At 44.1% G+C, this 14038-nt stretch overlaps 1 protein-coding gene across 10 annotated transcripts in view; it reads left to right on the forward strand.

The window, feature by feature from the left end:
• The first annotated feature begins 5709 nt into the window (after positions 1 to 5709).
• The window catches only part of PRR5L (proline rich 5 like), a 64391-nt gene continuing 56062 nt past the window's right edge, over positions 5710 to 14038 (forward strand). For 4 of the 10 annotated variants that reach the window (XM_068945511.1, XM_068945512.1, XM_068945513.1 and 1 more), the window contains exon 1: positions 7257 to 7667. The gene's annotated coding sequence lies outside the window, so the exon portion shown is untranslated. Of the gene's footprint in view, positions 5804 to 7256; positions 7668 to 7718; positions 7900 to 14038 lie in introns of those variants that run through there. The other 6 variants (XM_068945517.1, XM_068945518.1, XM_068945516.1 and 3 more) reach the window with 5 other exon arrangements.

The following is a 14038-nucleotide window of genomic DNA, read 5'->3' on the forward strand; positions in this document are numbered from 1 at the left end:
AACTTGCTGAGGGTGCACTCTGTCCCTTCCTCCAGGTCATTGAGGAATATATTGAACAAGACTGGACCCAGGACTGACCCCTGGGGGACACCACTAGCCACAGGCCTCCAACTTGACTCTGCACTACTGATCACAACCCTCTGAGCTCGGCCATCCAGCCAGTTCTCAATCCACCTCACCGTCCACTCATCTAGCCCACACTTCCTGAGCTTACCTAGGAGGATGTGATGGGAGACAGTGTCAAAAGCCTTGCTGAAGTCCAGAATTAGGACTATGAGATTTGGTATTCATTCACCAGTAAGAGTCATCCAACACCTACTGATTGACTTGTTCGGCAATAAGAAATTTGTCTTATACCACCTGCATACTTTCTTTTATATAACCAAAAGTTGTTGCTAATAGACAGCTAATATGTGAAATATCAGACCTCTTTACAGCTGGTAACTGAGCCAATGGTCACCTTGCCAAAATTACCTACTCTGCTGACCTCTTTGCTGGCACAGGCCACAGATCCGATATGACCTGAAGGTAAGCCCCGTAACAGCAGGTTAGTGTATCTAGTGGACTCACAACAAAGAAACTTGCATTGCTGCTTTCTGTGCTTTTCCTTGCACTAAGGGCACACACTGAGATTGTGAGTTCTCCTGGGCTCTTAGGCTGTTGTTTTTCACTAGCCCTGATTAATTGTACAAGGAAAAGCTTGGTCTGTCCTGAGTAAAACTGTGATATGAGAATGCTATAAATGGTTCTCAGAGAGATGGGCGCAGACACTAATAAGAGCTGGGATGTTCTTTACCAGATTTTTTTCAGAAGGCAGGGGAATGAGAAAGTGTGCGTAGTAGTGATGACTTTCCTCAGCTGAGGGCTATCACACTTGCACACCACAGAGATCTCTGTGGCCTTATCCTATTTTTTGATGAAACTGTGGCAAACAGCCTTAAAAGAAGCATGGCTGTGGGAAGCAACTCCTTGCTTTTGGTCTCAAAAGTGAACATGTCCTTGATTCACATGGAAATAGGTCCAATTATCTTTATCCAATGCCATCAGCAGAAGAGAGTCAAGTTGAGCTCCCAGTAGGGAGCAAGGGAGATGCCATTTTTTTAAGCCAATTCATTTTCCTGATCCAATTTACTTTGCGGTCACATGGATATTTGGTGGCACAAAGGAGAGAGAGCGCTGGGCAGAACTAATGACTTTGACCAGTGTGCGTGTGAGATGACCTTTTTCAGTGGTGATTACAGCTAATGATTGTGAAACAATGAAGTGAGAAACTGCAGTAAGAGACAGGCTGAGAGCAGCGGTGATAAGTAGAGAAGGAGAAGTCAACAGAGGGACGGAAAGTAAGAGGCCTCACAGTCAAAGCAACAGGCTAGGGCAATGATTTTTGTAGCGCTGTTCTGGATGGCTATGGGTGAAGACTGTATTTTCCAAAGCCAGAGGAAAAGATATCACAATAATTTTGGCATGAAGTAACAAAAGTGTGGCTGAGGAATATTGCTCTGTGAATGAATAAGAACTTTCTTTGAAAGACGCCGTACAGAAAGTGTCTGGAAAATTTAAACATAGCCTGAATATGAGGACCTAGAGAAAGATTTGAGTTAAAAACAATGCCCAAATTCTTGGATGAGTGATAGGCAGGTGGGTCATATATGCAGTAACTAAAATAGAAGTAGCAAGCTAGCTGTGAGAACAAAGATTATGAATTGTATTTCAACTATGTTGAGTTGACAGGTGGGACATCTATGAAATCATGACAGAAAAACAGACCATGACTTCCTTTTGAAAAGGAAGAGAGAGGACTGGAGCAGAGAGTACAACTATGCACTGGTAATTAAACTTTTATTTGTGGATGAAATTACCTGGACACAAAGTGAAGGAAAAGAAAAGAGACCAATGAAAAAAGCCTTGCTGAGCACCCTTCAGGCAGCTGAAAGAGGATAGATTGAAAAAGCAATTAAGGAAGTAGGACTATCAGGGAAGATAAAGGCCACGCAGATTTTACAAGAGCTCAGCAGTGTATTTCAAAAATGGCTGGTTGTCAGAGAGGATGGACTGAAATGTGGTCATTAGAAACCTTGACACAGCACTCGGAGGCCCAGGGTGTAGAAACTGGCTTTAGGATGGATGTACAGGATCCTAAATAATGAATTTAAACGTTCAATTTACTGACCTTGGGGATGAAACGCAAGAGGGAGATGGAGCAGATGGAGAAGGTGGAGCGACAAACAAAATCAGGAGTGGGATGGGAAGGACTAAAGCAGGAGGATGGAAGGAAGGGGTCTGTTCTGCTGCTTGGGGCTCCTGTAAATTTGGAAATTTACATTACGGTTTCCAGTAGAGGTCAATATAAGGACGGTCGGTTGCCGCTGGCTTTGCTTGACTATGATTTGTGGTGTGACTGTAAAGTATCACACACAAACATTCTTTAGTTCTTTTCTTCATTTAGATCTTCTTTCCCTGAGGGCTAGTTTGTTTGTCTTCTCCCTCAGAGGTTTGCCACTAACATGCCACACTGCTCTATGGAGGAGGAAGCTTTAGAGACACAGAAACTAGAGCTGGAAAATTCCTCTGTAAAAGATCAACTAGTCCACTGCGCTTGCTAGGCCAGGCATAAACACTAGCATTGTGCTTATTTAAAATACCAGAAAAAGTATTCCAGAGCAACTACTCCAGCAGGTAGTGGATCTTATACCTAAGTCATTGTAACAGTATTCCTCCAAATCTTTCATGTTCTTTTCCCCTTCCTCATGATAATAGTGCTTTCACTTCTGCAAGCCTAAATAGTTCCTCTCTCATGGTGCTTTATGCCGTTTCTATTTTTCATAGCTCTGGGTCCTATACCCCATGCACAGCACAACTAGTTGTATTTAGCTCTTTCAACTCATACAGTCACTCTCCAGGTCAATCCTCATCACTTCTGCTGTTTTTAAATGGCCTTCTTTATACTTGCTGATGTCTTTTTGATGAGAAGATGCTCAGGACTGAATGCAGTATTCCAAGGGGTTTGTTTATACTACAATAGGGCTAACAGGGGCCTTTGTTACAATTTCTGTTTATGAAGTATACTATGCCATTGTTTTTTTGTTTCTGCTTTTTTCCTCCCCATCATCTTAAATTGCAGACATGTCTAATTTACTGTCTGATCTGCTGCTATTTTAGGTCTCTTTCAGCGTTACAGCTTCTGAGACTCCTGCTTCCCCATGAATAGCTGTGATTTGAATTATTTTTCACCAGATGTAACGTAGCTGCATTTTTCTCTGTGGAATTACATTTTGTTTCCTGAATCTCATTTATGCCAGAGCTTTGACTTGTAAAATTGATAGAATAATGTATACCCTCAACCCCACAGCTTTTATATGTTTCCCTCCCTTCCACTCCCCAGCACTGAAACTACTAAAATGAATATGAAAGAAAACAAAAGAAAAAAAAAATTCTCTTTGCAGGAGTTGTTTAAGCTTCATAACATCTCTTTGAGACAGGGAAGTATCTCTGTACACCCTCTAGAGAAAAATGAACTGGGCTGTTAAATAATTTGCACAAAGTTACTCTGAGCACTGTCATACTCACTGTTCTCACTGCAACTCAGCTGGGATATAAGGTTATTTTTCCCAGCTTATGTCCAGCTGTCTGCCCCATACTCCTTACTGTTATATGTAAGTTAACTTCAAGTGTAGCTGCTCCCTAACCCATTTCTGTCAAAATCATCCACTTCAGCTTAAGCTAGATTTTCATCACTTGCTTGCTTGCTTTCCCTTTCTCTATTTCTCTATCTCTGTCTCTCTCCCTCTTTCTCTTTTTTTTGCTCCTTTGACAGATGTAGCATCTACATACCATTCTAGCAGATGGAAAGGGGCAGAGATCTGTGGTGGATGGGATAAGAGTAAGCCAAAGGATGGCGACCTCTTAAGCCGGTTCAGCTGCTGCCCTCAGCCCCTGAAAATTAGTGCCAGTTAGGAATGCTCTTCAGGCATGATGACTCTCCCCATAGCCCTGTTAGATCATACACTGCAGGACTCTCCAAAACTCATTTCTGGGAAGCACATGATGCTGAAGACGTGTTGGATCACACAGATAGAATGAAGGTTATATGCTGTGGATTCATCCCATCATCAAATGCATTATAAAGCAAACCAATAAAAGGTCACATCTGTTAGTCACAACTCTTGTGGTTTGGCTCTCGTTGAACACCACAGTATGTGAGACCAGGACGTGTGTGTGCTCAAGGCTGTCTTGCTATACAGAGTGTGCTGCAAAGAGGATGTGTGATGTCGAGGCAGGGTGTCAAAAACAAAATTAAGTCTGTAGCTATTTCTCACATATCTGTTCATCATAAAAACATCTGTAGCAACATCTTTGATGCTGTTAATTTGCTTGCTTTTCAGTTAAGATGATTCTGTAGACTTGAACAAGGTCAAAGAGGAGTCAATTCCTCTGATACAAAGGAAATGGCAGTCCATTTGCACCATGTATTTGTTTCAGTGCTGAGGGTTTGTAAATTATGACTTATCTGTTTGAGGCAAGGAGCTTTCTTTGGAAACCGTATCCTTTTCTTTTTGCTCTAACCAAAGCTGAAAGGAAAAACGGAGCTACTAAAGGTCATTTTCCTCATTTGTCAATCTAAACATAACTCTTTTTCTCTTCAGATCCCTTTCGCTGCAACTCTATGTCATTCAGGTAAACTTTAGAGCAGGATTTATCTTACCTAACTTTGAAAGTTAGGTGTGTTGTTTAGGGTCGCTCCTTTGATTATCAGCTGAGGCACAGAGACACTTCCAGAAGGCAATTCTTCCTACTCTAACATAGCTGTCTAAGCTAGGGAGATGAATTATCTTGGGACATGTCTGTCTCTCCCCACTAAGTCCAGACAAGTAGATTACAGGAGGTGCATAACCTCAGAGAGCTAAAGCTAGGTAAGATGAATCCCACCCTAAATTTTTTATATTTCCCTTCTGGGTTAATAGCTCTCATCTTCTTTCTCGTCTGCCTTTGCTGTATATTAACATCCTCCTAGTCCCTATGCTCCTGCATAAGATAACTGGGGGCCCTCGCAGTGACAAGGACTCTTTCCTTTCCACAGAGGCCTCACTCCTTCCTAGGGAGACAGTCGAAGAGGACCTCCCACTTCATCCTGGAGTGGTGGCAGGAGATATTTTCAGCTGTTTCTTCCCTCTTTTCCCACAAGCAGAGTCCAGCCGTATAACATAATGGCCACAGTAAGTCTGTGTCATGGCAATGATGTCCCCCAGAGGAAGTCTTGAAGTTTGCACCCCATGGGTAAGGCTAACAGCTTTCCCCTCATAAACCTGGTATCCCAGAAATCTGCAGATTCATGTATCTGTCCCAACAGCAGTAACACTGGAAACATATTTTAAAGTTTTGATTTATAATTATGTGTGTTAAAATGTGGCAAACGGTACAGGCTGGTTTGTTATTTTTTTACAAAACTTGAGAATTTGCTATGTTCATATAATGCCAGAAGCTGAGATTTGACCAGGAGTCTGTACTGACCACATCTCAGTATTTATCCCTCATACAACTTTTCTGTTTTTTTTTTTTTTTGTGGTATTTCTCTCAAATGGAGCACGCCACTGGATCAGGCATGTCAGATCACCATTCTCTTCTGCAAGTTGTTTCAGATCTTTGCTCGCCCATGGAGAACAGTTCAACTATGAGACCAACATGCATGCTTCTCCAGTCAATAACACTCATAGCAGGGTTCACTTCATGGCTGTATCAGGTCTTGCAAGGAGCCACAGACTGGAGATCAAGATACACTTCTGCAAATGTTGCCTCTGAAAAATTAGTAAGTAATTGTTGGTTTGAAAAGCAAATGAACAGTGAAAGACAATTTATCTCCTTTGTTTGTTAGTGGGTCAACAGATGCGCTGAAACTGTATGTGGTGCACAGGTATCAGCTGTCCATTAAATGCCACATCACTCTGGGACAGGAAACATTTTTGTGTATGTCTGGACAGTTTCCAATAGAATCCTGTCTGCTAGCTCCATAAATAATAATAAATAATAAATCTGATTATAAGTCTAGTAGTAGCAATGGGCGGTAGGTAAGGTTCATAGTACCCCAGGGAGTCTTTGTTTTGCACATCTGTAGATGGAAAAGGAGGAACTGAGGGGGGATCTTATCAATGTGTATAAGTATCTGAAGGGAGAGAGTCAAGAGGATGGGGCCAGACTCTTCTCAGCGGTGCCCAGCGATAAGACGAGAGGCAACGGGCACAAACTGAAACACAGGAAGTTCTATCTGAACATAAGGAAAAACAGAGTCCTGGGCAACGTGCTGTAGGAGACCCTGCTTGAGCGGGGTGGGCAGTGGACTGGATGATCTCCAGAGGTCCCTTCCAACCTCAAGCATTCTGTGATTCTGCGAACAGAGACATTAGGATGCCATTCCTGCAAATTCCAGCAGCACCTCTTGTCATCTGAGCTTGCTTTAGATATCTCCAGAAAAACTCAAAGCCTTAGAGGATTCCATCACGGGCTAATGGATTAATATCCTGCTTCCAGAGTACCATGAGCTTTTCTGATTGTAAAATCAGACCTAACTCAGTTGTAAAGTTATGATTTGAGTTTTCTTAACAACCAGTGCATTGGGTTAGCCAGTGTTAGCAGTACAAGTATGTTAACTAATTCACAAAAGCCTTTAGCAGTTAGCAAAAATGACACTGTTTTACAAATTTGGTATGGCTCCTTCAAACGCTTAAAAATCTTAGTGCCTTAAACTAATGAGCAGCTCTCCAAAAGTCAGTGCGACCTTCTGAGCTACACATTGCATGCACATGCTTGCTGATTGCATCTAGCTGTTGCTTGTAAAGTCTCCTTCAGGACCCTAAATTACACGCGAATTTTTCGGCAGTTTCCTGTCCGATACCTGCTGCAGGCTGTTTACAGCTGAACAGAGCAAACTGCACGGGGCTGCAGCTGCCAGAAGAACCTTGGACCGTAAGACTAAAATAAAACAAGCCCTAGCTTTAAATGGCACATCCACTGCACCCGCGCTGCACGCTTCATTGGCCCTAACGACCAGTTTCTTTATCTGTAACTCGGTGTTAAGGCCAATCCCACACCTTCCTGCGCCAGGTTTGCGAGCAAACGGGCTGGCGGCTCGGCCGGCAGCGGGACCGGGGAGACGCGTCGGGGCGCTGGGGGTGGGCGCCACGGCGGGAGCGCCCCGCGCAGCCCCCGCGCAGCCCCCGCGCAGCCGGGCCGGCCGCCCTGCCCCCGGGCAGGGCCTCCAAACCTCCTCCATCCTTGCCCTTCCCTTGCTTTCTCTAAAGGTCAAAAGACTTCAAAACTTCCTGACTCCGCCGGAGCGGAGCGGAGCGGCCTTTGCGCCCTCCCGCAGGGGGCACCCAGCGGAGGTGGGGGGCCGGGGCGAGCCGCAGCCCCCCCAGCCCGGCCCGGCCGCCTTTTGTCTGCGTTGGGAGGAGCCAGCGAAAGGCAGATTGTAAAAATAAAGCCTGGCCGGGAGCCAGGAAGTGTAGAAGCCTGCCCGGCCGGTGGCAAATTTCGCCAGATCGCGGCGAAGAGGCAGCACGTCCTCCAGCCCCCGGGGGGCGGCGGAGCGGGGCGGCGGGGCGGCGCGGAGCGGCGCGGAGCGGGGGCAGCGCGGAGCGGAGCAGCCCGTCCGCCCGCCCTGCCGGCTGGCCGGGGTGAGTGAGAGGCGCTTGGGGCCGCCGGGTTGAGCTTGGGGGGGCTCCGCCGCAGCCGGAGAGGCGGCGACCGCGGTGCTTTCGGCTCCGGACGTGCGCGGCTGCCGCGCCCGCGGAGGCAGCGGCGCCCGGCGGGGATGCTGGCGGCCGGGGGGGCCTGCGGCCGCGCTGAGGAGCGCTTTCTCGCGGAGCGGCTCGGTGCCTCCGAGGCAAAGCGAGGCATAAAACCTGAGTAAGTTCTCCATTTAAAACTATTAAAAATAGACCCTCCGGCTCCGTAGCGCTGCCGAGTGAGTCATTTCCAAAGCAAATGTCTCAGTCTAACCCTTCCCCCCAGGAGACACAATAATTCTGAAACCGGCGGTGAAGGGAAAGAGGCTTTTCCCCCCTCTTTTTCTAAATAACTCGAATTGGCGTGTAGCCCTCTGCGAGAGGAGACAAAAGCCATGTGAGTGGCAGACCGCCTGTTTAAACTAGCGAAGCGCAGCATCCCTTTCTGTCCCCCTCGGGTGTCTCTCCGGTGGCCGCACCAAGCTCGCCCCCTTTCCTGGTTCCCTCAAAAGCAATAGGAGCCTCTGTGGCCTGGGGATATTTATTGAGCTTTCCATTTTCGTGGACAAAAGTCTACTTTTTTGGCTCCTTCAACAGCCAGACCTGTCCCCTGCCACCTTCTCTGTGGGACATCACCCATAGCTGCAGGTTGTGCCAGCAGTGACCCCAGCGGGCACAGCTCCTGCCTGTCTGTGCTGAAAAAAATAGTCTTAAACACAGCTATTTTTTTTCTGCCTTTTCCAGTCATATGATGATTTGTTCATGTAAGCAGGCTGTCTCAACTCGAGGGATTTTTTTGTTTGTCAGCAGCAAGTGGTGAGCGTGTTTATAGACAATGCTGCAATTTTGTGGTGTGAAAGGTTTCAGTTATGCAGAACTCATCAGTACCTGGATCAGCGTGCAAGAGCTGTTTACATGTTGCATATAGTGCTGTGTGCGCATGTGTATTTAATGTGTATACCCGTAGATCTTATTTCATAGTGAGGCTAGACACAGAAACTGATTCGTAGGCTGTATAGTTTTATTCTAAAGCAGAAGCTACAGTCCTAATGTGCGGTAGGCCTTGGTGGTATAGATATATGACCAGTGAGACACGCTGACTTTCCTTAAACCTTTTGAGACTGTAACACTAGGGGTAAGGTTCTCAGAAAGTGACCTATAGCTAAAAATATGTGCAGCAAAGTTATGCTAGCTATTTTACAGCCAAATGAAGGATGTTAGGTTTGAGAGTACGATCTGTGGTAGCAACCCAGAGCTAATGGGATTTCTGTGTTGGTAAGTAGAGAATCACTATGTGAAAGCACTTACGTTCTAAGAAAGTCTGTTTAGGCTCAATTTACCCTGTTAACATTACTTATATATTTTATACTCAGCAGAGACCATTGTGATTACCCTGTCACATAAGGTGACGTAAGAACGTAAGAACGCTCAGAGATTTCTGCAGCAAGTCTACAACTTTTGTTTTAGTTGTAACATGTAGGAGATTCATGAACCTAAAAGTGCTACAAAAGTACTGAGCTGAAGAAAGCAAACGTGATTCTCTTACTGTTCCATAAGAGGAGAAAAAAGCGACTTGACATTCCACATAAATGAAAATCTCACAGTAATCCAAGATGGCGTACGCTCTTGATACACAGCTCGTATGGCATTTGTTGCTAAGATTTGAGTGAGCTTTGTAAAGCCATGGACTTCTGTAACATACCTGAGGGAGGCAAATAAACCTTTGTACTTCTGTCAAAAACCAACTGCCTTTTGGTGACACAAGGAAGAAACTTACCTGCAGGTAGATTTTTCTGTGATGGTCCATGAGGGGGATGTCCTGAATCTCTAACTGAAATACTTGATTCGTATGAAGTCTGGTACAGTATTTTGCACGTTGACGGTCCCTGCAAGTTCTTAATGCCAAAGACGAGCAGTGGAGTTCAAGCAGAGAAGCCCGTGTGAGAGTCTTTTTTGCTAAGTCAGTGTAGGACCAGTATTTCCTTTTCGCAGCTTTACTGCAGAGTTTAAATACCCTGTGTATCACGTTTATCTTCAGCCCTCGAGATAAAATTCTCTCTAATTGATTTTATGCAGTGTATTTATGGACTGATATGAGCTCAGACTTTGATAAGACTTCGGAGGTTCAATTTCAAAGCTCAGCTGGACCATAGATGGCATTTATTAACTCTTCTCAATTACTATTGGAAGAATTTCAATTCCTTAAATTTTCAGTAACCAAAACTGCAGAGTAGGTGAGATATTTAACGTCTATTTGAGAAATAAACAGATGCAGCTTCCATTCTTAGGGAAAGAGCGGAGGGATGCGACTTAAATGGAGGAACAGGGCTCAGAAGTAGCAGGCAAATAAAAAGAACCCAAAGCGTATCTTTTTTTAACTCACATTTTCAATCATATGTGACTTTTCTAGGTGCCTGTGGTTTTTGTGTTTTTTTCCATAAAAGTATGGCCTTTTGTACTCACTATTTCTGCTGATGGAAATTCAAGGATAAATATACTTCGACTAAGTATTTGCTGGGTTCCAGAGCTTATTCGGTACTGGATAACACTCTATTCTTACTACATGAGATGGGGCTCAGATGATAGAAGATTGCGCTGAAGACCTCGGCAAAAACCCAATGGTATTAGAGCTGGCAGAGGTTGGGCTTTGATGTATAAACAGGCTACTTAATCACCATGTTTTGTAGCCCAAGGGTTAAAAATGTGGGATGCACTTCTATTTTTAAAAATAACAATAGGAAATGTGAAAACAAAAACAAAGAAACACACGAGAAAAAAGTGTGAAGTGTAAGAAAGGACAAAGATAATATGATATGATTGTCATTCTAGTTGCAGTATAGATAGTTCCTAGAATAATTGCAGATGCTGGCTTTTTATTTGGTCCTGATGAAGTATATCTTGCATGCTTTTCTGATTATCGTTCCTAGAAAATTAAACATGTCATTACATTTAGACTAATACAGCTTCCTTTCTTTTGCTTCTGAATCTGTGCTCTTTCTTTTCCCCCTTTCTCTTTTTTATAAATTGATGACCTTCTGCCTGATTTCTTAAAGAAACAACTGCTGTGGCTCTCTTTTATCTGCTCCCCTCTAATAACTTTTGGAATTGGTTAGTGTATTTCACCATATTTCACCACATTTGACCAAGGAAGCAAAGGTCGAAAAGGGTAGTTTCTCTGAGTTTTGTGAAAACTTTTTTAGAGGCCATGCTGAAAAGAGGGCTCTAGTGTGAGTTTATCTACTCCTGCTCATGTAAAATTCAGAAGCGAGCGTGATGTGGGAGATCAGACTTGTTTTAGTTCTGCTGCTCATGTAACTACTGAATATAAGCTTATTTGCTGAACAGCTACATTTTTTATTCCTTTTAAATACAACCCAATCACCCCTCCATATGCTAAGCAAAACTGCTGTGATCTTTACAGTAAAGTGTTCATTGTACATTGTAGTACGCTTTGAATGAATTAATACACATATTTTCTGAATGTTGCAGCAGATGCTACTGCTGTCATTGCGGAGCTATTGAAAATAGGTTGAAGCTGCTAAAGGTTGGTTTGTGGGTTTGAAAGTGCCTTTGTCAATTAAATCTTAAAGCCTTTTCTACAGCAAAAAGTTTGATGCCTTACTCGTGTCATTCAAGTGATATGTTCCTGGCCTATTTTGCTCCAGTAGGGATGCACTTACTAGTGCATCTACTAAATGCTGTTCCCACTAGTGGAAGGAAATAGCTATTCATGTGTGTGTCGTCTTGTTTCTGATGTAAATGTTTTCATGCCACGAGTTGTTCCAGTACAGCTGTGCTAATTGAAAGTCTTTGTGCTAATCAACATAGTTTAGGGCTTGTAGGCCTAGGAATATAAGAACAGAGCAGAACTCGCAGGCAGCTTTAGGGCTTGAGCTCCTTAGAGTCCTACTTTGCCACGAAATCAGTTGTGGTTTTTAGAGTGTAATAGCTTGAATAAAGCCTCACTATAGAATTGGAGATAAAGCAATGGTGATTTTAACTTGGCTTTCTGAAGCTAGCTGCATCTTGATGGGTGAGTCTCCAAAGAGGGATGCAGGTACGCTTGCTGCTTCAAGAATCTAGGCTGGCTGACATGGATTAGGACAGCGTTACACTGAGCTTATTTTGAAAGGATCGTTACTGTAGCTGTCGTTGATAGAACTTGATATAATATCTAAAAAGCCCTAATGCTTTCAGTTAATCAGAAAATGGTGATGTAGATTGTCTCTGTTTTCCCCTCTTAGCCCTTCTTCCCTTCCTGTGGATGTGGTTCTTATTGAACCAAAGAGGTACCTGTATTTTTTTAAGTCCCAATGCTTTTGAAACTCTGCTACGTTTTTGCATCTCGCCTTTCATAACCAGATCTTTGGTGTGATCGTTGCTTATATGGGAAATACAATTTGTCTTCAACCAGATTAGATCAGTTGTTAGTGCATCTAATTCAAATTTGTCTCTAACTTCATACTGATCAGCTAAGTGATTATAAGGAGGTGTTCTTTGCTATTTTCCACCCAAGCATTTCAAGGTGTTTTACAAACAAGTGGAGCCTTTTAGTAGCCTTAACAGTCTTCTAACAGTTTTTTGGATCATGTGAGTCCAAAGAAGTAACTGAAATTCCTAAACAACACAGGAGATCTGTGGCAGAGACCAAAATAATTTTGTTGTCTTAGATGCTACTCCTACGCTACAAAATATTTTTCCTGTATGTTCTTTACTATGACTTAATTTCTTTATTTCACATTCAGCTGACTTGCTCTGTGCTATAACTGTTTTCTTAGACTTTTTTTTTTATAAGAAATCATAGTATAATTTATGTAGATGTGAAGTATGCTTATTTCTAACAGGCCATAAACTCCAAAGGGGCTACAATGTCTCTGAATTACAGAGAAGCTTCTCAGACCATGGTGGGATGTAATAAGCAAAGATTTTTCCCCTCTGTTTCTCATATATTTCCTCTCACTCTTACCAGAGTTTCACTTTGAGTTTCAGGTTTGCTTTAACCTCAAGAACTCAAAGCATAACTGAGTGGAAACCACTGGGTTTCTTTTCAAATATTACAGGGATGGCTCTGTTGTCAAAGCCAAGTTAAGATTTTTCTGTTGGTGAGTTTGTTAGGGATATATTGTGAATACAGATCTGATGTGGGTCCAGTCTGAGGAAGGGAATGTACAGAAGAGGGAGGAGGAAGACAGGGACCCTGGGCTCGCATTTGTGGAGGTGGGTTTGTAATAGGAGGATGAGGAAAGTGAGGTCTTGTATTGGGGAGTTAAAAGGTGGCAGTAAAATCGTCAGATATGGGGGTACATACCAGAGGGTTGACACTTCCTACTGGGAGGAGTGTATTCTCATATTCTGTAAATGCACTTCTTTTACATGCTTTGTAGTTAAAACCTTTAAGTTTAATTAAAGAAAGGTGAGGCCAGTAGAATACCTCCAGACTATTTACGGGGCTCCAAGTTGCTGCCATCAAAGTGGGTGGCCCAGCAAGAAAAAAAAAAAATCGACCTTCTGGTATTGAACCATCTTTGGAAAGAAGAGGTAGATCAGAAGAATCCTTTCTCTCTATGGCTGTGAAAGGCTTCATTAAAAGAATTCAGAGGGATATTTTCCTTTACTGAATAGGATCCTGGCTTGGGAGGTGGAAGACCTGGGTGAGGCACTTCATTGACTTTGCAGCTGCATTTCCTCAAGAAAAGTAGAGATAATGATTTTTACTCTCCTTATTAATAATCCTCTGAGAGTCCTTGATGAATGGAGACACATTTTGCCCAGCTGAGGGACCTGTTCACCTGGGGCTGGGCCTGCCCAGGGTGCCTCAGGGCTTTCCCGGGGGATGTACGCCATGCGGCAGGGAGTGGGCAGGCCGGTGGCGTGGGGCGGGCAGGTGCCCTTGTGGGACGGGCACTCCCAGCCTAGCTCAGCGCTTCACAGACTCGGGCCAGCCAGGGTGGGCCAGCAGGCAGTGTGTGGTGGGCTGTGGGTCATGTGCTTTTGCCGGCTGAAGTCCTGCATCCGCCAGCTGGTGTGTAACCCCCACTGAAAGCTTGAGGGACCAACCTGTATTTGCCTATGGGACAGCAGCTCGGGCACAGCCCAGCGAGATCTTGGCAGCAAACGCTTTCCTTCTTCCAGCCTGGATCCTGTCCTTGTGCTGGGGAGTAGGGACATGGCCACTGCCAGTGCTCATGGTCTGCAGGCCTTGGTCATACCTTAACTAGAGAGTTTCTGCTCGCAAAATTTGTGAGCTCATCTGGTTTTGTCACTGGGATTTCAGAAACAAGTAGCATTAATATGTGGGTGGAAAGAGCTGTCTTGTAAAG

Source organism: Struthio camelus, chromosome 5, assembly GCF_040807025.1.
Source record: "Struthio camelus isolate bStrCam1 chromosome 5, bStrCam1.hap1, whole genome shotgun sequence".
NCBI classification, from domain to species: domain Eukaryota; kingdom Metazoa; phylum Chordata; class Aves; order Struthioniformes; family Struthionidae; genus Struthio; species Struthio camelus.